Source organism: Thermobia domestica, chromosome 8, assembly GCF_964235325.1.
Source record: "Thermobia domestica chromosome 8, izTheDome1.hap1.1, whole genome shotgun sequence".
Taxonomy (NCBI): domain Eukaryota; kingdom Metazoa; phylum Arthropoda; class Insecta; order Zygentoma; family Lepismatidae; genus Thermobia; species Thermobia domestica.
This window is the reverse complement of record NC_137461.1, coordinates 87,709,723-87,734,045: the sequence shown is the minus strand read 5'-3', so window position 1 is coordinate 87,734,045 and position 24,323 is coordinate 87,709,723. Positions and strand designations below refer to the sequence as shown.

Here is a 24,323-nt window from a genome sequence, read left to right as displayed (position 1 = left end):
TTAAAGACACCTCATTTTAAAAACAAAAGATAGGAAAAAGATAAAAATTTTGGTGTTGTCAACTTAGAAATTATTTCTACATAAAAAATACATTCTTTTTACGTACACAGCTGTTTCTCAATTACGGTGTATAAAAATGGATTTATTAAAGGTATTTAGCATCTACTGTCCCGTGACGGCATGTCTAAATCACTAAAATCCACAGGTAGGTATGCCTTCATCACAGAAAAATCAGAGACGGTATGGCATACCACCGCATACCGTCTCACTTCGCCCACTGACTGTGAGTAATATAATACCATCGATTATTTGATTATTACCAACGTAAAGTATCATCTAATACTCGGGTGGCATCACTGACTAATTAATTACAACTAGGTACCTATTAATTAATTATTTCTTGCATAATTCAAAATATATGGATGATGAAATATATATTTAAAGTCGTTACTTGTAGGTGTATTATATATCGTATCTTCCGTAACATCTGAAAATGTATCTGAGTATCTTATGAACGAGAGTTAAACGTTATTTCATACAGAATGTACTGTATATGAAGATGGGATTGAACGCATAATGCAGCAACTTCCTCACAAAAACTAACAACTTTAGAAATATTTTTTTACATAAAAGAAGTCATGAAAAAGATATTACGTGAACTTGAACTTGAAAAGAAGACGTATTCTATAATAATATACTGAGAACAATATGCTTGAACAAAAATAACAAAACAAAACAGGAAGAACAAACCAGCACCACTCAACCGTCTAAAAAGCATTTTTCACTTTCGTTAAGCTATTTTTGCTGGAGGTTACTACAAAAAGAAATAACAACAACATGTTAAAATAAAATATAAAGAAACAAAAAGAGGAAATAAATAAGAATAGGAAAAAAACGCGGGACAGTAACCGAACGTGAGAAGCATTGGAAGCAATATGTTCCGGCGTGTTCCGTTACTGCCAGGCTGTTCACCTCACCTTGGGACATGAAGCTAAGCTACCAAAGGTTAGTGGTTGCCATCCAAGTCTCAATAAAACACTCAAGCATATTGGACTAGGTTTTAGTCTCCTTCGAAATGTAAACACAATCGGACGGACGTCTCTGGGCCTTCCTGGATTGGTTCTATATTTAAGCGATACTGTGACAGGTAAGTTACAACATGCTGCGTATTACAGTTACTATCAATGAACGGGAATTAATTGAGAAACTGTTTGTTTCACAACATTCTCATAAAAAAAAGAGATAAATTGATAAATGTTTGTCGTAACAACAACCAAAAGTTTCAGCCACACTTAGTGCTTCTTCTTCTCTGGACATACACGAAAAACGCGCGAAGAAATTTCCGGTTCATATTTACAAACTCTTAACTGGTTCTAAGATTTCTTCTGGAAGGTATCTAATATACTGTCTTCTTTCGCAGTGATTTTTCAAAGAATAAAGCGAACGATTTTTAAAAGATCTGGTTACTGTTACTAATCATCATACGTGTTCTGCCATACATATGTGCAAACAGGTGAGCACATGATAACACAAACATTGTAAGTGAATATCGAATAACACAGCCTGAGTCCGAGTGAGTGTTGAGCCCCAGCCTAGGGCTGTGCTATATTTCAGAACTTCGGTTGATAATGCGATATTTTTAATTTTCTTATGAGATTGTTGTTTGATGATACCCTATGCAAGAACCAATAGTTCAATTGCTCAGTGATTCAATAATTGAACAGTATTTTTTTACTTTCGAGCAGTGATAGGAAAGAAAAAAAGTATGGTGATCGTGAAAAAAAAAATCTAATTGGAGATTTCAAAGGATTTACACGTTCCATGGCTTCCATACGCCGACAGGGTTATTACCGTTCATTCTGATGTATGCATACTTATGCAGTGCGATATTTCAATATTGATCGATTGTTTCAAATATCAAAATATCGATACGTTTTACTGATTGATATATCGATCAAGTTTTGACATTTGGCCAATATCGATTATTGATTGATTGATTTTGAGTTTAACGTCCCGTTCAGCAACGAAGCTATATGAGACGTGGACCCTACTGATTAACGTGGAATCCCAACCATACGAGCTCCCACCGGGAATATAGATTATCAATAACCAAATCCGGATATCGCACAGCCTTACCCCAGCCCTTAGCAAGCACGAGTCAAATAAGGTAAATGAACAGAAGATTGAGCTAAATTGAATGTCACTGGGGATAGCGAGTCCGAGCTCGAGCAACCAAGAATCTGAGCGTGAGCCACATTGGTACTAATTTTGAAGATAATGAGCCTCTGACTAAACCTTTATCCCTGCTGACATCACTGGCAGGTAAATTGCCTCACATTAGAAAGCCTTCATGTGTTTTTGTCCTCAGTTACAGTGGCGTACGCAAGAGGTGTTCCGGGTTTGAATCTCCCTTGAGCATGATATTATAGAAAAATAAGCATTTACTATGTAAACAAAAATGATGCAGAACCTGAAATGACATTAGACTGAGTACTTGAGCCCCACCCTTGATGAAATTGTGTACGCCACTGCTCAGCTAACTACTTCATCCTGCAAAAAAGGTACCTACTTTAATACTCTTCTCTTCCCTCTCATTTTCCTTCCACTATAAGGTCTCTCATAGTATAATTTCTTCCCAATGTTCTAGTAAGTTTCTGCAATTCCTATTTAAATTAGCTCCAGTATTGTTCTTTTCACACCTATTATTGATTGGTTGAAGTTTAGCGTCCCTTTCAGCACGAAGGCTATATGAGATGTGAACCTTCAGCTCAAGGTGGACTCTGAATCACTATGATGTGTTGAAATCTCTCAACATATCGGCTCTCTCACTGGGACCCCACTGCACCAAATGGCGCATGCTAGCCACTAGGACTAGAATAGTGGAAAGGGCACACATCTATTACTATTTCCAACACTTCAGAGAAAATGTTAATAGGGTAAAAACACTAATCTCGATTGTTTTCATGGATGAGTGGCATGCAACTATATTAGCCAGTAAACCGTCGAACTTAATTCAAATACAGCTTTGTCCTTTTTAATAGGGAAAACTATATTCACCAACTAATTAGATCACTGACGGTCTTGAAATTACAACCTCCGACTACACGTTACCACGCTATCTGAGTAGAATAGTTCATGTCTTCCTTCAAGATATCCTATGCTCCCTCCTTTCATCTCGTTTCAGCATAACTTCGAAGTGTCGTTACGATTATTCGAATATTAATCCTCTTGTTTTAAACAAATTTTCGTTTATAATAGTGATTTGCTCGAACATTTAATATTTGAACGTTAATTCGAATAATTATTTTACTCAAACTTTTATATTCGAAGAATACATATTCGAATACTGAATTGTTTAAATTTTTACAATACTGGTTTCATTCACTAGAGTACAGAGTTTCTCGATTATTTTCCAAGTGGGCGAAATGTTTATTAGGCAGAAAGTTTTATAGTCTATCCTACTCTAGTTCTTTTCGAAAGCAAATTTATCATATAATTTTAAAAGTAGTATTAATTAAAGTTCCCTTAAATTTATGTTGGTATTAATAGAAGAAAATACATATTAATTTCTTCTAATTATGTTACCAAAAGTATTTTATAATGACACAACTATATAAGCTGATTAACTTATTAAATTGTATGATCTATTTATTTACAAAATCTATACAATTCACTTGAATTTTATTTTTTCTGTCTAATATTCAATTTAAAAGAACCGCAAGGACAGATCTTAAGGATCACATGTGATTCACGGACAACAGTTTGAGAAACGTGATCTAGTGCAGTCGTTTATTTGAAAGCTTTAACTATTAATTTACTTAGTTCAATTCCATAAAACAGAATGGTTTACAATAGCAAACGAGGAAGCATGCACAGGTATCCTCTGGTACGAAAGGCTTTTCGCTGGGTCTCAAGCTGAGTTGATTTTTGTTGGACAGCATAAGTGTTCAACAGTCTTTCTGGGGTTCTCCCACTCTCCTCTTTTCATCAATTCTTCCACTACTATCCACCCATCTCCTTTTGTCTAGACGGTATTAACCACGCAATGTTCAATATTTCATTTCATAAGCGAAGGCATGTTATCCGAATTACTGAATGCAAGATAGTCAGGTCGGATGGTTAGCTGATTCCGAGTTTAGCATTCCTTTCTGGGACTGAGGCTATAGGAGCACTGTTTCTTTCAGGTATGTAGTTTTTTTTGGGGGGGGGAAGAAGCAGTGCCCCCGGAGGATATAAGGTTAATAGGTATTAGAATAGTACTAGCAGGGAGATTCAGAATACAATAAATAAATAAACATTTTAATATTGTTATTTAACAAGTGTTCTAATCCTCGTGCCGAAGCTTTTTTTTTTTTCTTATTTAGAGAATAGGGCGATATCTTGTGTCTGTAACTGCAAACCTTGAACAGATAAATGGCAATTGAAGGTCTTGTTGTGTGTACTTCAGAAGAATGTAAGACAAGTAGCTGTAGGCTTTGTTAATACATAGTCTTAGAGTGCCTCTCCCCCAGCACATGTTTTCTGAAAGAAACACTGTATAGGAGATACGAACTTCCAGCTTAATGTGGGCTCCAAACCAAATGAGCTCTCAATCAGGAATCGAACCCAGGCCCCCAACGCTGAAGGCATACATGATAACTATATACTCACGAAGAAACTCAACAAAACATTAAGAAAAATTACCAATCCTTGCGAGATTATTTTGCATAATCGTCTGTTGATCGCCAACTGCATCGAACTACAATCCTGAGTGTTACTCGTATGGACCCCTTGTAAATAGTAGGTCCCACCATTTACAATTTCGTTGTTGTGACAAAATGAAAAGTAAAATTATTTCATTTTTTCTACAACGCTAGACATGCAGTAAACGCTCTTTAATCCGGGTGTTCGGGACCACGGCCGTGTTAGATTAATGATTTTACCGCATTATCGAATGTCAATATAGTTTTAACGGGAATACCAAAGATAAATTACTAGATAAAAATACAAATAATTAAAAATGTATTTTTAAGTGTCTACACACATTCTGAACTTGTGCAGAAGTTATAAATATTCTACTGAACAAAGTATTTAATCATTTTTTAATATCATGAATTGTCGAAGAACCAAAATTGAAATCATGCATTATGAAGTTTTTGGTTCGCCTTTTTGGAGACGATTAATCACTTATTTTTAATTTTATTGCATTGTGAAAATCAGATGCTTACGCTTATCAGTTTTATTAGAACTTTAAAAACTCGTGCTTGGCTTCGAGAACATTTTACACTACAGTATACTGCATGCACACAGTTGTAATATTGTGCAAATCTAATATGTAACCAAAAAAAAAAAAAAAAGACACATTACTGAAATGAAAACTGAACCAAAAGAATACGGACAGCGCAGTAGTACGACCTGACGGTCAAGATCAATCGCCCGAATCCGACCGAAAGAAATGCGAGAGCATGATCGGTGCCGAACTACAGAATGTGCCGAAACGGAGAACACCAGATTAAAAAGCGCCTACTGTACCTCTTAATTTAGCCAAGGCATAATCTATTGGCCAGTCACTTGAAATGTCTAGCAGCGTACCCAGGAACAGGTCCTAGTCTTAGAATTATATGTCGACCCATTACACTTATTTACTTGTATGATAACGTTTAAATCAGTATTGACCATTCCTAGATCGATACTTTTTAGATTCGCTTCACAATCAGTAATTCTAGAATACGACTATGGTAGATAAGTAATTCTGTGGTTTATTTTAATCACGCCAGATAAATATTGGGATTGTAATTTGTTAGCAAAACAAGTCCATATAAAGTAATGGTAAGACATTATTAACAGACAACAAATATATTTTAAAAGGATACACAGGATGAGACCATTAATTCGTACCAGATCCTTAACTCGGATCGTATTACACACAGTCTTAAAAATATAATATTTCAAATAACATTAGCCCAATTTAGTTGGGGTACCGGTACCAACACAGATTCGAACTAATCTGTCTACACTGGAAATCAAATTTTTATTGGGAACTTGTATTTAAATAATAATAAAATTGCGGAAAAGTAAGCTTATTGGCAAGTCTACACCTTCTAAAGTTAATAGCTAACTTCTGAATGGTCTATTAAATTGCTCGTTAGATGGTTAACGTACATCTCTTTGGCGCGGGAGGCCCGGGTATGATTTCCGGCGGAGCTCATGTGGTTCGGATTTCACGTTAAGCTGTCGATCCAGTCTCATATAGGTGCTGAAAGGGACGTTGAACTGTAATCCAACCAACCAATCTATTATATAGCGAAATGCAAACTCGGCAACTTACCGGAAGTGGTCTATTAAAACCGGAAGTTACATTTTTAAATAGAATATGATAGTTTATGATTTACTGATTTAGATTAGATATGTAGGCAAGAAGCGAAAAGAACTTTCGTTTCCAACATCTTTTCTGAAGTGCTTCCTTTGCCAATGAAATGTCGAAAGCTTTACTACCAAACAAACTAGAAAACAATTTTACATAAAAGATTAATTTTCAATGTCATCTTATGAGCAATCTAGAGTTTATTATTATTTTCTTGTGTAATGCCGAATCTCAATCAAGTTACCACATTCTATTTGTTCTGAAATAACTTCTGGCCTGTGCCTAAGATTCATAAATAATACCATTAAGTTTCCCGCAAGCGAATTGAAACACCATGTTTCCATTTCCAGCCACTATGTGCAATGTGATCAGAGTTAAGGACTTTTTTTTTTTTAAATCTTTGTTTAATATCCAAAGATTATGTTCCGAGATTAACGGAGACGGTGATGACAATAATGAACGAAATGAAGAAATGAAGAAAGTGGGAGGAAACGGGAAAACCACGAGAATACCGAAGTACACGAGTGTTTGTCAACTACGAAGCCCACTTGGCGCGAGCTGAGATCGAACGAATGACCCCACTAACCAGAGGTGAGCGATCTACAATTAAGGCATCGTATTCCGTGGTTAATTTGTAGTACTAGTGCCTTACTCTGTATATTTCTAAAGAAATATTACAACTTTGTTATTGAACTTTCGGTCTCATAATATTAACAATATCGAGAATACAAGCAAATATATTAATAAATAAGCGCCCCTTCGTAGCCTAGTACAAATGGCGTGCTTTCTGTACGTGTGATCTCAGGTTCAATTCTTCAATTCCTGGGGAGTTATTGCCTCTGGATACAAACTTAAGAAGTTATTCATATCTCACATTAAGCAGTAGGTCCTGTCTCAAACAGCCTTGGTAAGACAAGTAGTTATTCATATCTCACATTAAGCAGTAGGTCCTGTCTCAAACAGCCTTGGTACTGACAAGGAACTCAATCAATCAATGAAACAATAAAGAACGAATTTGAAGTATTCAAAAGAATAATAAGGTGAAATGAATCTTCTGATTTGACGATTTATTCATTAAGTAATAGCGACTCTCGAGGGGAGTCACGCCGGTAACTATTACAATTTCACTGCTTCAAGCTAAGCAAAGAAAAGTTATGTACTAACTCCTATATTCTTATATATTCTACTAATTCTTCTTTCCTTAGATTGCAGCGATAAAATAGTAATATTTACAGATATGACTTCCCTTAGTAGGTGCCTGTGTCTATGATATAACTAACCTCCAACGGATAGCGCAAGTATGTATATCTGACCGTCAGTGGCTCAAAGCTACGAGATTGATTTTAATCTCCCCTTTACCAATATCTTTAGGGACCTATTCAATTCTCAGAATAGTTACACACAACATATAATCAAGCTTTGACAGTATGCTAGTGAAGTTCTAAGTTTTATTTCCCCCTCCCCTTCTTGAGCAAGATATTATGCAAAAACCAATTTTGGTTTGGATACAAAACCTCGCGGACCAAAACCTCACCACCTAAAACCTCGCGGCTCAAAATCTCGCCGGGCCAAAACCTCGCCATGCCGAAACCTCGCGTCCCAAAATCTCACCTGCCAAAACCTCGCGGTCCTGATCTCTGGACACAGAATCTCGCCTTTTCTAAACTACGCGGGACGTAATCTTGCCTAGGAAGAAATGTCGTCAGTATAAAACCTTGTCACGACGATTTCTTCGATGTAGAATGCTTTATATTATAACGTAACTCGTTATACATAGGTCCTCAGTCATATTTTCTCTATTTTATATCACAAAAATTCACTCAAAACAGTTTGTTATGTATAGATTTCTTAGCTTTTATAGTGGCACACAATTATTGAAATAAAATACACCTTTAACTTATGCATACATACTTTATATGATGGTTTGTGAACTATTATATCGTTTATTTATAAAACGTTTTTATGACAACTTATCAAATTAACATTACAATCAATTTTTGATTCTATTCTTTCTTTCGTATCATCATCTTCTTCTAACTAGTTAGTGCATATTTTAAAATTACACATTGTCCAGAAGTATAATAAAAGATATTTAGAAGTACACTAAAAAATACAAAGATATCGTTACATATGTCGCCCGAAATATAGGACTTTCTTTTATTGAATTTACAAAATAAAAGAAAAGAATCCTGGACCGTTAAGTAATACATATTAATCATTCGAGTTTTCGAATGCACCTCGTATATATGAAAATTACAATTCATATAAATACACATATATCATGTTTATTTTTATAACAATATTATTATCATATTTATTTTAAATTTTATCATTGACTTCATTTATTTATACATTTCAACAGCGATAAGGCACATTCGAAATTTGATTTACAAGTTATTTAATTTTAAGTCCTTTTTCGGGTTCATTAAATGCTTGTTACAAGTTAATAATTATTTACTTGGGCATAATGAAGAAGGTTTTGAAAGAGATATATTTATGATATTCATATGATTGTTCTTTGTACGAAAAAGGATCAAACACATATTTTTAACAATAACATTCAAGATAAAACATGACAATTAATATCAGAACAAAATTAAAGTTCTGAGGCAAAATAGATTAATCACACATGCGTATCTCTCCTTCTTTCGCATTCTAAGTGTTGCAATTAAAATGATGTACTATTACTTTTGATTGTTGAAAATCTTGTATTTGATAGTTGTTCATTGTCCTCATTCAACTTTTAATAAAAAGCTCGAAGGAATACTCCAGTTTCTTTGGGAGTCACCCTTGCACCGCCACTGCACTACATAAAATTGTACACTAATGGAATATACGACTAAAAATAATGAACACTCCGTTCGGCGCGATTTCGATCCGATATTTTGTTCTCGAGTGGTTGTTCTTGCATTTTTCCGAAAATTTTCGGGTGGTCATAGCTCCGAGACATTTCTACATCCAGGTTGGTATATATATATATATATATATATATATCGGGGAACAGGAATCACCTCCCGCCGACGTTTACTACATTTATTAAGTTATACCACGTTTGTATGAGTGCCCTTTTTGTAGACTTGTCCACCGCCCTCGTTAGTATCCCAGCAGGGCCTGGGAGCAAGGTTGGTAAAAAAAAAAAATCTTTACATAGGAATTCTTTATGCATATTAAATATTTCGGCTTCAAAGAACGAGATTTCGTATATTTGCCAAGAATTTGACGAAAAATTCTGTGGCGCGAATTACACAACATTTCAGAAGAAAGGGAAAATCATTCTTCTGAACCAGAGTGGCCATAGATAATCAGGGGGTTCTCTTGGACTCAGGTTCACTAACCTCAATGAAGCTCATACTATCTCAGGCTTGTATTGTTCAGACTCGCTACCCTCGTTCTCGTATTGCATCAGTCAATGAAATAAAACTCGCTTTATTCACCTAGAGATTCTTCAAAATATGAAAAAAAGTACAATATAAAAAATATACAAATATTAACCGAGTATTGCGTTTCACGTTCATTTTTCGATTTATCCGGTAATAGGATAATAAACGTCTTCATTAACTCCAACACATCACTAGATACAGAAGAGAAGAAAACTTACAGAATCGCACGCATATCTCGTATTTTCAATTCCGGATAAGGAGAATTTTGCAGTTCATGGACTAACATGTTTGTTCTGAATTGCTGTATACAAACGCATGAAGAGCCTTCAGTGCACAATGGTAGGGTTGCCTATGAAAGAAAGAGCTGAGGCTGTCTCGTCCCGAAAAGATGTCATGAACGTAATCTCTCGTACTGAAAAGTGTATTGGTTTCTATTTGAAGAGCTCTTCCCTTTTCGCACAGGGGTAGATATAGAATTTGGTTGAATAAGGAGGAGGGAGAGCAGATCTGGGAATAAATTCGAGATATTTTCTATACACCGTATTCTCCCTAAATAATATATTAGGTGGTCCTTATTTCTTGACTTTTTTTTTAAGTCTCATCCTCTAAAATGATTTTTTATTACACCAAAGTAATCCATGAGAAAAAGTAGCTCAACGGAATAATATTAAATGGTCACCAAAAGACTTCAGTATTGAATGCGTTTACAATATACAAGATGGAAACAGTTGTACGTTAATGAACATATATTATGAAAATAAAATCTCTAAATGATTAGAGATTAGTTGGAAATAACGTCACACGTGTGTTAGTGTAGAAAAGCGCCCCAAAATGTGTCACATGATCCCTTCCTATTTAAAAATGAACCTGAATTAAATTCAAGGTGGCAGACTTCAAGATGCCGCCATGATGGTACTATACAGTAATAGATGAAGTTCTTTCTTCATTAGCCCTATCCAAAATATAGTGTTACTCTCTCTAGCCGTTCTAAACTTACAAGGTACTTTGCCTCATATTGTAAGGCTAAATACAATGAAACTTAGGTCGCTTGTGGTATCATTTAACAGTATTCAATTCAGTTACTTTTTCTCATGGGTCACTTTAGTATTATATGAAACCATTTTAAGGGGTGTCTCAGAAAACCTCGGAAGTCGAAAACTAAAGACTGCCCTAATATACAGTATATATACGTATATGAATGTATGTGTGTGTGGACGTGCGTTACATTTCTTTCTACAAGTATGCTACAAAAGTTCAACTTAGGATATCAACTTGAAAGTTCCCGTGTTACCGAAATTTATGGAAACTAATAGCCAATTAGTAAATAGCCAAGTGTATTACTCACATCAGAAAGTTTTTACTTATCTAATAAGTTTCAGAGTGGTAAAGGACAGAATTACCACATTTTTGTATAGAATGGTAGGGCGCACATCTGTGATGCGTGGGGCTCCTGGTTCGATTCTAGCTCGCGCCATTTCTCTCGTTCCCTCCCACTCTTCATTCAACTATTTCCTTCATTATTATCACTTCCTTAGTCTCGGTGCATTAGCGTGGGTCATTTCATTCTACTTGTCAAACTAGAAATTTCATTCTACTTCATTATCACACTTTATCAATGAATTTTGTAGAGAACTGTCTTTAAATGAAACAGAAAAGAAATAATAACAATTATGGCGTGGAAGAACATCTCCTCTCTTTAATTTTATCAAGTTCAGTCAATTACTGATACAAACTGAATTGATGTAATTACGTTTCATTTTATTAGATTTGTTATATCGCGGTAAGTTAATGTTTTTCTTTTTCTTTAATCTTTTTCTGAAAAACTGTCGAAGAGATTCTTCCGCACGGAAAGCTACCGTTTGAACAGAGATTTGTGGTATTTCCCAAGCAGCATCTTGATCAATATCCGCTACAATAGGCTATCTCCCACGCTGACCCACACTGAAAGGATAACATTTTAACAATAACCAGCAGATCTGGGGCTTGTATGAAACGTACTCAATGTATGTATACTTTTCTTCAGTACTGTTATTAGCTGAAATACGACTACAGGCTTGTATTGAGGCATATTTAAAAATAAATATAACGGAAGGAGAACATGTGGTTAAACTGTAGCCCACGTCTCATATATGTGGCTGCTGAAAGGGACACTAAACCCCAATTCAGGCAACTTAAAAATAAATAAAAAGGTACAATACTTTGTTATAAAAACTGTTTACTTTTTAATATAAAAAACATACACATATATTATATATACTATATTCCTCAAAAGTAAAATGGTTCGGTACAAAAAATTGTCAAGTGTACTTCTCAATATTTGTAAAGTCTGATTTAAAAAAAAAATAACTGTAATGACGATTCTTTATTAAATATAATGACTATATACTGCACATTTCGCAGTAACATTGCATAATGAAGTTTTCAGATAGACAAAGTGTGGAGAGTACGTCCGCTAAGCTCTAGAAACGAAATACCATCATTCTGTATTTACGTCCTATTGGGCAATAATGTTAAACTGCGAAGAAAAAACGAGCTCAAATCTTTAACGTCACATTATTTGACCCTGGCCCTTGGGGCTAAAGAAAACAGATGATAAATGCAAATGAATGATAAAAGAATTGATGTAATGAGAAGATGGGAAGAAACGAAAAAGTCTTGAACGACTTAATGTTGTTCAAACTAATCTGCATAGTCCGGGATCAATCTAGGAGTCCTTTGCATCAGACATTAGAACTTCACAATTGAGACATTCTACCCGTTAATAAGTGATAATTAAATTGTTGATAGGGTAATGGTGAACTTTGAGAAAACGAGAATGTCTCAGAAAAATAACATAATACCTATCTAAATTTACGATCCTTTGCCCCAGGGATAAACGCTGTTCCATTACACCCTCTTCATAGTTACATACAAAAATATTAAGCAATATTAGCAGTGCCGCTATAACTACACGTCTCAATAGCATCTTCGTTTAAGTAATTCTTTAAAAAGGCATTTCTTGTAGATAGTGATTGTGCTCAATTGCTTTCATCGTTATACTGCGTTGCTAATGGACATACTGCACATCAAGTCAAGAACTCCTATTTACTTACACGGAAGCTTTTATCGTAATTCCTAATTCCAAAACCTTTACAGTGTCATGCTTTAATGGCCTCAGTAGACAAGAAGTAATATAAGAAGTTTACATTGTTTGTATTCGTTATAGTATTTCAACCAGACGGACAAATACATTGCTTGAAGGTCATATGCTTGTCTCCTTAATCTAAAAAGGAACGTTTAATGAAGGTCAGTATTTGTATTGAATAAAGAATCATCAAACTATTCTGATACATACTCCAAACGTAAGTGACATTTCCTGTCCTTCTACACTTATCGTTGAAAACAAAGTACAAAACAACTGCGCACACAAAGATCACACACTGCTCATTAGTTTTGATGGCCAGTCCACTCCTTTAAACAAAAAGAGTCATTAATCAAGTTATCTCTGCGCTCACTAATTCAAAGAAGAAACTAAAATTATTTTCTTTCACAAATAAACACTTAAAGCAGTGTAACTATAATTTTAGCATCCATTGTGGCTACAAATTCATTTGAACATAGTGAACTTCCAATAATATTAAATAACGCGATTGACGAGCTGACTGATGTAGACCCTAATCCTGGAAACCAATACTTTCGAGTTAACTTTGCAAATCACGAGGTTCCGGATTTGTCCTAAAATGTTGGTAATCAGTTCAAATAACTGAATGCTACAAATGTACTTACATGGAATAATGAAGGTTTTACTCTTTATTCATATTTTATTTTATGTTGCATATTTCACATTTTAGCCAAATAACACACGATTTGAATATCAAAAAATGTACTAAATAGTTGACGGAATTATAACAGAATTAATTTATGGTCGATAAATTAATCTGTGCTATGTTGGGACTAGGAACGCACAGAGACGATACTAGACAGAATTTTCATGACGAGATAAGACATAGTTCTTCCAGTACGAAGAGATACAGTTTCAAGACGAGACATCACTTTGACGCACTAGCGGATTTAGAAGGGACTTTGGAGGGGGCGGATCGCCTCCTGGACGATTAATGTAGGCTTCAAACACAGAGTTTTACATCAATTTAGAATAAAGGAGTGTAATACTTTATATATAGACCTATAAAAAGGTAGTCTTTGGAGGGGAAGGAGGTGGTCACCCCCACCAGTCTCCTCGTGGATCCGTCTGTAGTTTCACAACACATTCTCGAAACGGGTCAGCATCAACTCTCGTCCAGCAGGCAATCCTAGCTAGCTAAGAGCATCAAACTCGTATGGTGGCCCGGGGACAAAAGAGTCCACTTTCAGTCTACTTTGCTGATTATACACAATAAAAGACGTTAACTTGACTTTTCTGCTTGGACTATCTACGTATCTGAAGTTATGCAGACATGGCTATGTGTTTTTATTACTTCGTAAAAATGTAACTATTTGTATAAGCTGTGACCAGAGTTTCCAATTCTCAAAAATAAAATTACCAGCACCCGCTCCAAACTCTTAAAACATTTGAAGAGTAGTTGTATTTTATTCTTGTAATATATAGTTTGAGGCTGACAAAAATACCGGTCATCTGGTAAAATACTGGTCAGTTGGCAATCTAGCTGTGAAAAAAAAGTGGTGGCTAACTTCGAAAGACTTCATTGTATATTCAATGCAACCACCTGTTATGTATTATAACAAATGAAGATACTATGAAGAAACCTAAAGGATCGTACGCTTATAACGAATCCAATGATCATGTAATGAACCAATGTGAATACAATTATCGGTTCGTCGTAAAACTTAATTACTTTACGTATAGTGCAATTATAAGAGTTGAGGAGACGCCACGGTGGCTCAGTAGTAGAGCGCTCACCTATGGTGAGAGGGAACATCGTTCGATCTTAAGCCATATGAGTTTGTGTTGGATATCGTGTCCGTGGGTTTTCTCGAAGTTCTACCATTTCCTTCTACATTCTCATTCCACCAATGCAGTATGCTTAAATGCAGTGTAAGTTTTTTTTTTCAATAATACTTACTTTTTGATTGACTGTCAAGTGTTTAAGTCCTCTGTCAACAGTGAGACTATATAGACTTGTATTTATTTCGCAACTTTCTTCTTTGCTTAACGAATGAATGAGTTTAAAGGAACTAATATAAGATTTTCTGATCGACGCACTAAGGAATTTTCCTAGGTTTTACCTTTCGATAAATTGCATTATACACCTTTCTCCCATACACTTTCCGATCAATTTGATGTTTTCTGAGAGATTTCCTTCTGAACATCTAGGGTTGGCGAAAGTCTTAAATTACAAACCAAGCACATATACTCCTTAATCATTTTTTCAGTGGCAGGTAGCCTGCCGCGAACCGAAAAGTTTTTTATGCATTACAGTCCTTCGTTAATATTTCTATCTTGATAACTTTATTGGTAAGGTACTATTGCGTGGAAAACAATAGGAAACTACAACTATATTCTCCTAGTTTACTGAAAACAAAGTGAAGAAAATGTACAGTAATGTTCGAACACTTACTTCTCTTCAGAACCTCTATAGCTTTATCTAATTATCAGATATCACGACAAAGGGGTGCATTCTTTACTCCTTTGAAGCCAAAAAAACCTTTGTTTATTTTTTTAAAAAAATCTTAACTGTGCAACTGAGTTGTACAACTATATTTTCCAAGAATATTAAAAAAATAGCATTCTTCTCTTTCACAATTAGCGTTTTCGTCGTTCCAAGGGCTTGTTGAATATTAATTTCCATTCGAACAGCAGGTCAATTGGGCATTATACACAGCACTTACAAGTAGTTTATGCATAAAGCCCTTACCTCTTGTATCAGAAACAATAGTTGCTGTCACTCACTCACTATATATATTTTGTAAGACATTATACCATGCATTACAAAACCCTTTACCAGCAATATGCTGAAACTCTTCTCTAGCGTTCACACAAAGCACGTACGATATGTCGAAACATGCTTTGACTGATGCTGACCTTAACGGTTCAGGATCTCAGTAAACTAGAAAAAAAGTAACACAACAGCACACACAGATATTCAAAGCTATCAGATATTTCTCAACAAATCTTTCTCCTTTACCTCATACTTAAAATTTAAAAAAAAAAATCATAGCCGTAAGCAAGCAGTAGGCCTAATATTTGTACACCAAAATATATCAGACTGTCAGCATTACAGAAATACAATATGGGCTTTCAACTGTAACCTACTTTTCTTTCGGCTATTTTTTTTAAAAGATATAAATCATAAGTTAATGCGTATACATACTTATTTGGCATCAAAATATAACGTAGTCAGCAACGTATACAAGTTTTCCATCAAAATGACAAAAAAAAAAAAAAAGTCTACCATGTCTGAAACTATCACATTATAGTCCGCGCCACCCGAATTGGTGTGTAGCATCAGCCAATAAGCTCGCAGTGTGCTGTTACTAAACCTTCAGGGAGGAATCCAATCATTCATAATTGTCCAAAAATACGAACAAAATCAATTATGAATGATTGGATTCCTCAGCGAAGGTTTAGTAACAGCGCACTGCAAACTTATTGGCTGATACCACATGCCAATTCGCGTGATGCGGACTAATAGTTTTTTCGAATATTTCAAACTAATAATAAATGCAAATATTATAATGGCAACTGAATGTCGAATGTCAAAACTAAATAATTCAATTTCAATATTTAACTGTATTTTTTATGTGCTTTCCAGTTTTATCTAAAGCATCAAGCAACACACATGACGTTCATTCTTTGCCAGCAAACGCATTTTGAAAACTAACAAGAGAGATTACTATTGATAAGCTTTTGCTTATAAATTACAATAACAAATCCCATCGAATTTCAACTTCACAACACTTTGAAACAATGTTAAGTACTCTACTTTTTAGATTCTTGTTTTAACAGATGATATCCAGTTAATTGCGAATTTCTTAGTGAAGTTGGCCGAATAACTCGATATGTAAACCGGAGTCATGGTCAAATGATTTTAGAATGATACAGTTGTTCGAATGAATGAATAATTATGGTTTAATGGGTACATCAGCATCGATGTTATTTTCCCCTTCCCTTCCTTCATACAGTTGTTCGAATCTCACAAAATATTTAGGCTATATCATGAATTCAAAGTGCTCGAGTATGGAGCATAATCTTACAAAGATTTCAGTTAAAGTTTACAGAAGCTCATCGCCATAATCGCAAAATAAAAAATATACAATTTTGAAATTAAGTTCCTTCATAGCCGAAAGGTAACCTCATATTTAAAACTGAATGTTTGTCAGTTTGTATGTTTGTTCTTTATACAAATCCACACGCTTGACAGCATACTTCTAGGTAACTGTAGAGAAGAACCGTAACCGACTTTAATGTTTAAACTTCGTATCCTTAGAGCGGAGAAGGGTATTCAAAGTTTCTAAAGTATCTCAGAAATCCTCAAGTAGATACGAGCTCCTTCGTCGCTATATGGTTAGCGTACACGCCTTTGACGCGGAAGACCTGTGTTCGATTCCCAGCAGGAGTTTATGTGGATCGGAATCAACGTTAAGCTGTAGGTTCACGTCTCATATAAAGTTGTAGCTGAAAAGGACGCTAAACTCAAATTAAACCAAACGCATTCCTAAAGTAGACAACCCAAACTGATCTTCTGTATTACAGGTTGCATACATCTCGTGCTCTGAATGGATACTTCCGCTTCGCTTTTTGTTTCGACGAAGCCTTCGGACCCTTTACACCATAGGTTAAAATCATGCGTAATTGAAAGCTCGAATTCTTTATTTATAATAAACAGCAAACCATGTTCATTATGCTGAAACAAGTTTAAGTTGCAATTAAATAATGATATTTATCATAGGTTTTTAAGGCTCATTTATGGCTTTTAATCAAAATAGGAAAGACAATGCCAACTCTGAACTTATTAAACAAGCCTCGTATATAAAAGAACTGCTTTTCTCACAAGTTTGGTATGTTTGCCTATGTGTTTGTGCGCTTAGCTCCAATCTTAAGACCTTATATGGTCAGGAAACAGGAAAGTCGCCCACGCAGTGTCTGTATTCTTTATGACTGTTTCTCTGGAATTGTTCCCTTGAGTTAGGATTATCGGGACATTTTCCTTCCACCCACGCTTTGCTATATGTTAGAGATGGTTGGAGAAGAATTAGTTGCGCGCTTGTTTGTTTGAACACAGGACCCTTGTCCTTTCCGTTAAGCCACCCATAAGCATAGTTCGGGTGTGCTATTCTGAGTTGCTTCGTATCATCGTATGAAGTGAGCTCCCCTGCCTGGGTCGAGCATTCAAAGTCGAGATATTTATCTGAAAGTCGAAACGTATACTTGAGTGTTGAAGCGGATGAATCGATGTTTCAGAATTCAGCGGTACCAGCGAAACGAACGCACCACTAGTACTTAAAGGAGTATTCCTATACTTCAACTTCCTTTTTACAGTTCCTTTCACCGATAACGGAGGATAGTAAATCATGGATATTTAGATAGAGAACATACTAGTTCCTGTTTAGTTCCTTAAACCGCTTGGGATAGGTCCTATAGTTTCTAAGTTAGGGAGTTTTGAAAAATGATTTTTCGAATTTTCAATGGATCATAACTCTGAAAGGAGGCATTTTTCGGCCCATGTTTATTAGGACTTTTTTCTTTCATTTCATATAAGGAATCGCCTCCCAAAGTTCGTCGGTGGAGTTACCTACCACTCTGTATATATATTTACATTTTACGGTACTTATATTCTTATACGCCGTATCCCAGCTTCGGCTGTGATGAAATGTAGGTACGGTTGAATCGGTTTTCGGAGTGGCATAGCTGGGAAACAAGAGGGAGAGAAGAAGAAAATACAGAGAGAGAACTGAAAAGCGAGGAGTATATTTGGGCTTGCAGAAAATCATATTAGTAATAAAAATATACCCAAATGTTAATGCTCAAATCTAAAAATACTTACCCCTTTGTCTTATTTTGAAACGATTAGACTAGGACAAGCAGTATTTAATTTCCAATTAAATCATCACGATAATTTTAAATCTGCAAATCGCATGCAAGCTAGCGGCATTTATTGGCATCAGACATGCAGGCAGCGTATATAGCGAGACCTAATAACTTGACTGTATACTATTAGGAATTAGTGTTACTCACAGACTGGCATGTTTTTGTATTATAAATTTAATTCATACTTTGATGTAGATATATAGTTCACACAAATGATACAACTGTCACATAGAGTGGTACATATATTGTATGTATGGTAAATATAGTATATATTGTATATCATTCATGATTTTAATGATCATAATAAGTCTGTAAAGTCAATACAGACGTAGTGTACTGTACCATGTATAAATATAGCCATGTTTGCAAAGTAGTAATTAAAATAAAATTAAGTAAAATATTTCAGTTTAACGTCTCTCAATTATCCCTTTATGCTACGGGAGACGATGATTAGGGCAAGTAAATGATGATGGAAGACTTGGTGGAATGAAAAGGTGGGAAGAAAGGGAGTACCTCAAGAAAACACACGGACACGTTGTTCACCACAAAATTACTTGTCGGGGATCGAACCAGGGACCCCATGCACCAGAGGTAAGCAATCTACCACTGAGCCACCGTGTCCCCCAAATTAGTAATTAAAAACTAAAAGAACGCCCAACGACTGTAAGAAATATTCAATGTTCCTCTGACTCCACTTCTGAATTCTTCCCACAATTTGTGAGACTCTAGTTTTAATCTTAAAGGATTCTTTATTCGTTTGCCAGAAATTTATCTAATTGAATCTATATAAGAACTGTTCTATGATGACTTCATCTTTTTTAATGTTGGTTAAGATTAGGTAAAATGAACATTTAGTTTCGCTAAACGCAACTATAGCTCAGTTGAAATGTTTATTCTCCAGATCTACTTGCAAAACACCTCATGCACATTTCACATTTACTTTGAGAACATTATTGAACATTTCATGTTCTAGTGAAACACTTCTGGTTTTTGCAACCAAACGAAATCAACACAGCTTACCTAACAAATGTGTTGTTCAAATATAACACAAGGTCAAGCAATTCGAGAAAAAGAGGAGAAAGAATGCCCTTTTAAGTAATCACACTCAGTTTCTTTGAACTAAATGCAACGCTATAAAAAGCTAAGGAATACAATACACGAAATGCAGCTTAATACTTTTTTCTTAATAACGTAATTAATTCAAGCTGTTGAATCTTGTTTCAAGTACATTATGTCAAATGGAAGAAACATTCCTGTAGTTCAATCCTATCACTAGACACATTCTTCAAAGCCTGAACAAATGCAACTTTGTAAACATCTATCATAAAATCTTTCTACGATGTACAGATATATTCAGTTTAGTAGATATGTCATCTAATTTTTCTCGAATCCAGAAATATATTCTGTTTCGTAGACATGTAACTTGGCGGTCATCTATCAATGAAGAAGTTTCTCGTTTTTGTTTAGAACTTCGATTGCAACGGTAATTTTGAGAATTATACGAAAGACAAATAAAATTAAGGATTGTTATTTTCATTGTTTATGCTGAATGTGTACTATATTACATGGTGCGTATTTACACTATGAGTTATGAGCTTTGTGGACAAACCCAAAGTCCAGTTACCCACACTTGAAATAAACCCCGAATCCTTTGGAAGTGCATATTCAATTTTGTGGACTGAAAACTTGTAAAGCCTTCTCGACAGCATCAAACTTGATTCCAATTTGAATCCTTTCTTAAGACTTGGGTAAACAAAGTAATCGTATGGTTCCAGCTCCGATGAACAGGGAAAATGTGGAAAGTTGTATCTTATTTTCATCCAAGAAGTTAACTATCCGAATAGCTGAAATAGAACTAGCGTTGTCGTAGTAAAACATGTTTCTACAAAGGATGCCTTTGGTCACTTCTGCACAATTCTTCAAGCTTGAGAAAGATAAACTATTGTGTAGCAGCTGCTGTAATTGCCTTTGTGTTTTTTAATAGGAATCACTTTAATCAAACCTGATCTCGAGAAAAAAATACCACTTCTCTTCTATACTTCCTCTAACCATTGGATCTTTCGAGGTCCTGGAATTTCCTCAATGGAAGCTTGTAGTGAGATTACATACTTTTCTCAAGGTAGCGGAATTCTCGAAACGAGTTGCAAAAGTTGCTTTGAATGGTGACAAGTTCCCAAATGTCTGTCGCAAAAGTTCATAGTACTTACTGACGTCGAAGCCCATTTTGAAATCACAGAAGATAACTCCACCACTCTATTAGGTTCATGGTAAATGCAACTGACGCTGACTCATATACGGTTTCCCGCACGTACCGATTTGTTCGAACACACTCAGATTTGTGCAGACAGTAACAGGTTTGTCAAACATGAGGATAAAATGCATCCAAGTTTAAATTTGTAATATTATTTTACAAGTAATTTCCAAAAATTAGCTTTTTTATAACAAATTTTTATTTAAAATATGAGTAATTTTATTACACATGTATTTTATTATGTATTAATATACTATGAGTAATTTTTAAATATGTAACACTAATATATTTTTCTTTCTTTTGCAGGTTAATGGCTTAGTAGTGACCTCTGAGCACACAAATTACGAAATATCAACACAAGAAACAGGACGCACTAAAAGAGCACCATGCAATATCTTACGGCATTCTACGGAATTTCGCTTCTACTCAACACAGTTCAATCAATAATAATCCCTCTCTCATTATGGGAAATGGCTCTTCAAGCATACAGGAAGGCTATTACTGATCCAGAAGCTAAAGTACCTGATGCACGGGTCATTCTTGACGAATATGATTTTATTGTAGTTGGAGCAGGACCTGGAGGATCAGTAGTTACCAACAGACTTACAGAAGTTCCAGGATGGAAAGTTCTTCTTCTTGAAGCAGGAAAGGATGAATTTTTCTTTTCAGACATTCCAGTATTTACCAGTTACATTCAACTGACAGACTACAACTGGGGCTACCGAACCCAGCCTTCAGATTCTGCATGCCTTGGAATGAAAGAAAGGCGCTGTGTGTGGCCTCGAGGAAAATCAGTGGGTGGGAGCACAGTTATTAATTACATGATTAACACAAGAGGTCAAAGACATGATTATGATGACTGGGAAGCTATGGGAAACCCAGGGTGGGGATTCAAAGACGTTTTGCCTTATTTTAGGAAAATGGAAGACATGAGAATACCTGAGTTAATAAATTCTAGCTATCACTCAACGGGAGGTTATCTTACAATAGAAAAGATTGCTTGGAATACACCACTTCGAGATGCTTTTCTCGAAGCAGCAAAAGAAAAGGGAATGAAGCTAGGGGATTACAATGGGGAATCTCAATCACTATATTCATATATTCAAGCGACAACAAGACAAGGAGCTCGAGTAAGTGCAGCAAAAGCTTTCTTGAGGCCAATACGATTAAGACCGAATTTTCATCTCGCAAAACGTGCACGTGTCACGAAAGTACTCATCGATCCCCAAACTAAACAAGCTTATGGAGTAGAATTCATCAAAAATGGTAGGAAAAGAGTAGTTAAAGCTAAGAAAGAGGTAATTCTGTCAGCAGGAGCAATTAACTCGCCGCAACTTCTTATGTTATCAGGAGTAGGTCCTCGGGAACACCTAGAGGAATTAGGCATTCCTGTTATACAGGATCTAAAAGTTGGTCATAATCTTCAAGATCACTTTGGAGCAACTGTTGCTGTCTTTCTTGTCAATGATTCTGTATCTCTAGTGGAGAAACGTCTTCACAATCCTAGAGTATTTCTGGACTATTACATTAACCACAGTGGCCCATTAACAATCCCTGGTGGAGTCGAGGCAATCGGGTGGGAACACACAAAATACGCTGATCCTAGTGACGATCGGCCCGATGTCGAAATTCTTTACGCTAGTGGCTCCTTGAACTCTGATGGAGGAGGAACTATTCAAATGGGAATAGGGCTAACAGAGGAAACGTATAATTCCATGTTCAGACCTATTGACAATCGAGATGTATGGAGTGCAATGCCAGTTCTCATGCGACCACAAAGTAGGGGGTTAATTAAACTTAAAAGTAAAAATCCATTTAGCTGGCCTCTGATGTATCATAATTATTTTGATGTTTATAGGGATATGGAAATTATGATAGAAGGAGTTAAAAAAATAATTGCACTAGGAGAAACAAAAGCTTTCCAAAAATTTGGCTCAACACTCCATCGTATCCCAGTAGCCGGTTGTCGACATTTGGAATTTGCTACGGATGAATATTGGGAATGTGCTATTCGTCATCTTACATTCCCTCTTCATCATCAATGTGGAACATGTAAAATGGGACCCTCTTGGGATCCTGACGCAGTGGTTGATCCAGAACTTAAAGTGTACGGCATTAAAGGCTTGCGGGTAATTGATGCATCAATTATTCCTACTCTACCAAGTGCACATCTTACCACACCCACTTACATGATCGGAGAAAAGGGAGCAGATATGATCAAGAGGACATGGAGAAAATTGTAATTTCTATTGATGTTTAAATAATACAAATGGTGAGGACCACTCAGAGTTGACAATGCTCAATTGTGCTTCCAAAAAATAAAACGGGTAGTGATTATATAGTGTCGTAACTTTCACACTTCTAAAGTTCGAAGAAATTCTGTGCTTCGGTGAGTGTTTTGTGCGATTTCCTGTCGAAATTCAATGCAGGAAAATTATAGTAATGCACAAAGTGCATCAGTATTAAAAATGTGTGTCCATTAATTTAATTTATTTAGTTCAAAGAAGACAATGAATGTGTTTAGCTTGAAGGACCAGAGCTCAACTATACTTTTGTGATCTTAAACTGTACTCGATACCTCTTCACTACTCTAAAGTCATTATAGAGTAGATAAATGTCTTTTGAGTGCATCCACTCTTCGCTATAATAAAGAATATGATTTTGTAAATAAAATAATTTTTCATATTTTAATTTGTTAGTTTCAAACTTATTTTTTTTTTAAGAACAAGACTGATTTGTTCTTTAAAATAAATTAAATTTACAACTTGGTACTTATTTTTGGATTTGTACAGCAAAAGAAATTATCTCAGGCATGAACCATAGGGTATTCCTGCTATTATATGAATTGTAATTATTCTAAAATTCACTCATTTTGGCTTTGATTATTCTTATGTTGGAATTGATTGTTCACTTAATTGTAAACCTTTAGCAATGAATTCCTCATTGAAAACAGATTTGTAACAAGTAATTTGTATACTATGGCTGCTGCGATTTTCCAAGAACATTATGATCGAAAGCACTATTCATTCATTGATTATCCCACAGGTACGCATGATTAATTCGTATAATTCTTTTCTTTGGTGTTCTGAGATGGTAAGTACATTTCCACATAAACAAGCTTAACTCACAAGTGTGAAAATGACACTGGGTTTTGGATACTAAGGAATAAATTCGAGAAAGCTCTTTGCCAGATGAAGAATGGAAAGCAACAGTATAAGTACACCGACTGAGTTAATTAAGAATATAATAGAAGCAAGATAGAAAGTTTGTAATGATATGAGCGGGAGGGCAGCCAAAATATTTCTTACAAATGCTGATTCTGTT

At 35.4% G+C, this 24,323-nt stretch overlaps 1 long non-coding RNA gene and 1 pseudogene across 4 annotated transcripts in view; one reads left to right on the top strand and one right to left on the bottom strand.

Moving 5' to 3' along the window:
* The window catches only part of LOC145693035 (uncharacterized), a 348,162-nt gene that overhangs the window by 119,463 nt on the left and 204,376 nt on the right, over nt 1-24,323 (bottom strand). The window lies entirely within an intron of this gene.
* Nucleotides 998-23,714, top strand: LOC145693032 (glucose dehydrogenase [FAD, quinone] pseudogene; annotated as a pseudogene). Its single transcript, XR_014132685.1, has 2 exons — nt 998-1,147; nt 21,306-23,714. The product of XR_014132685.1 is annotated as a glucose dehydrogenase [FAD, quinone] pseudogene (transcript).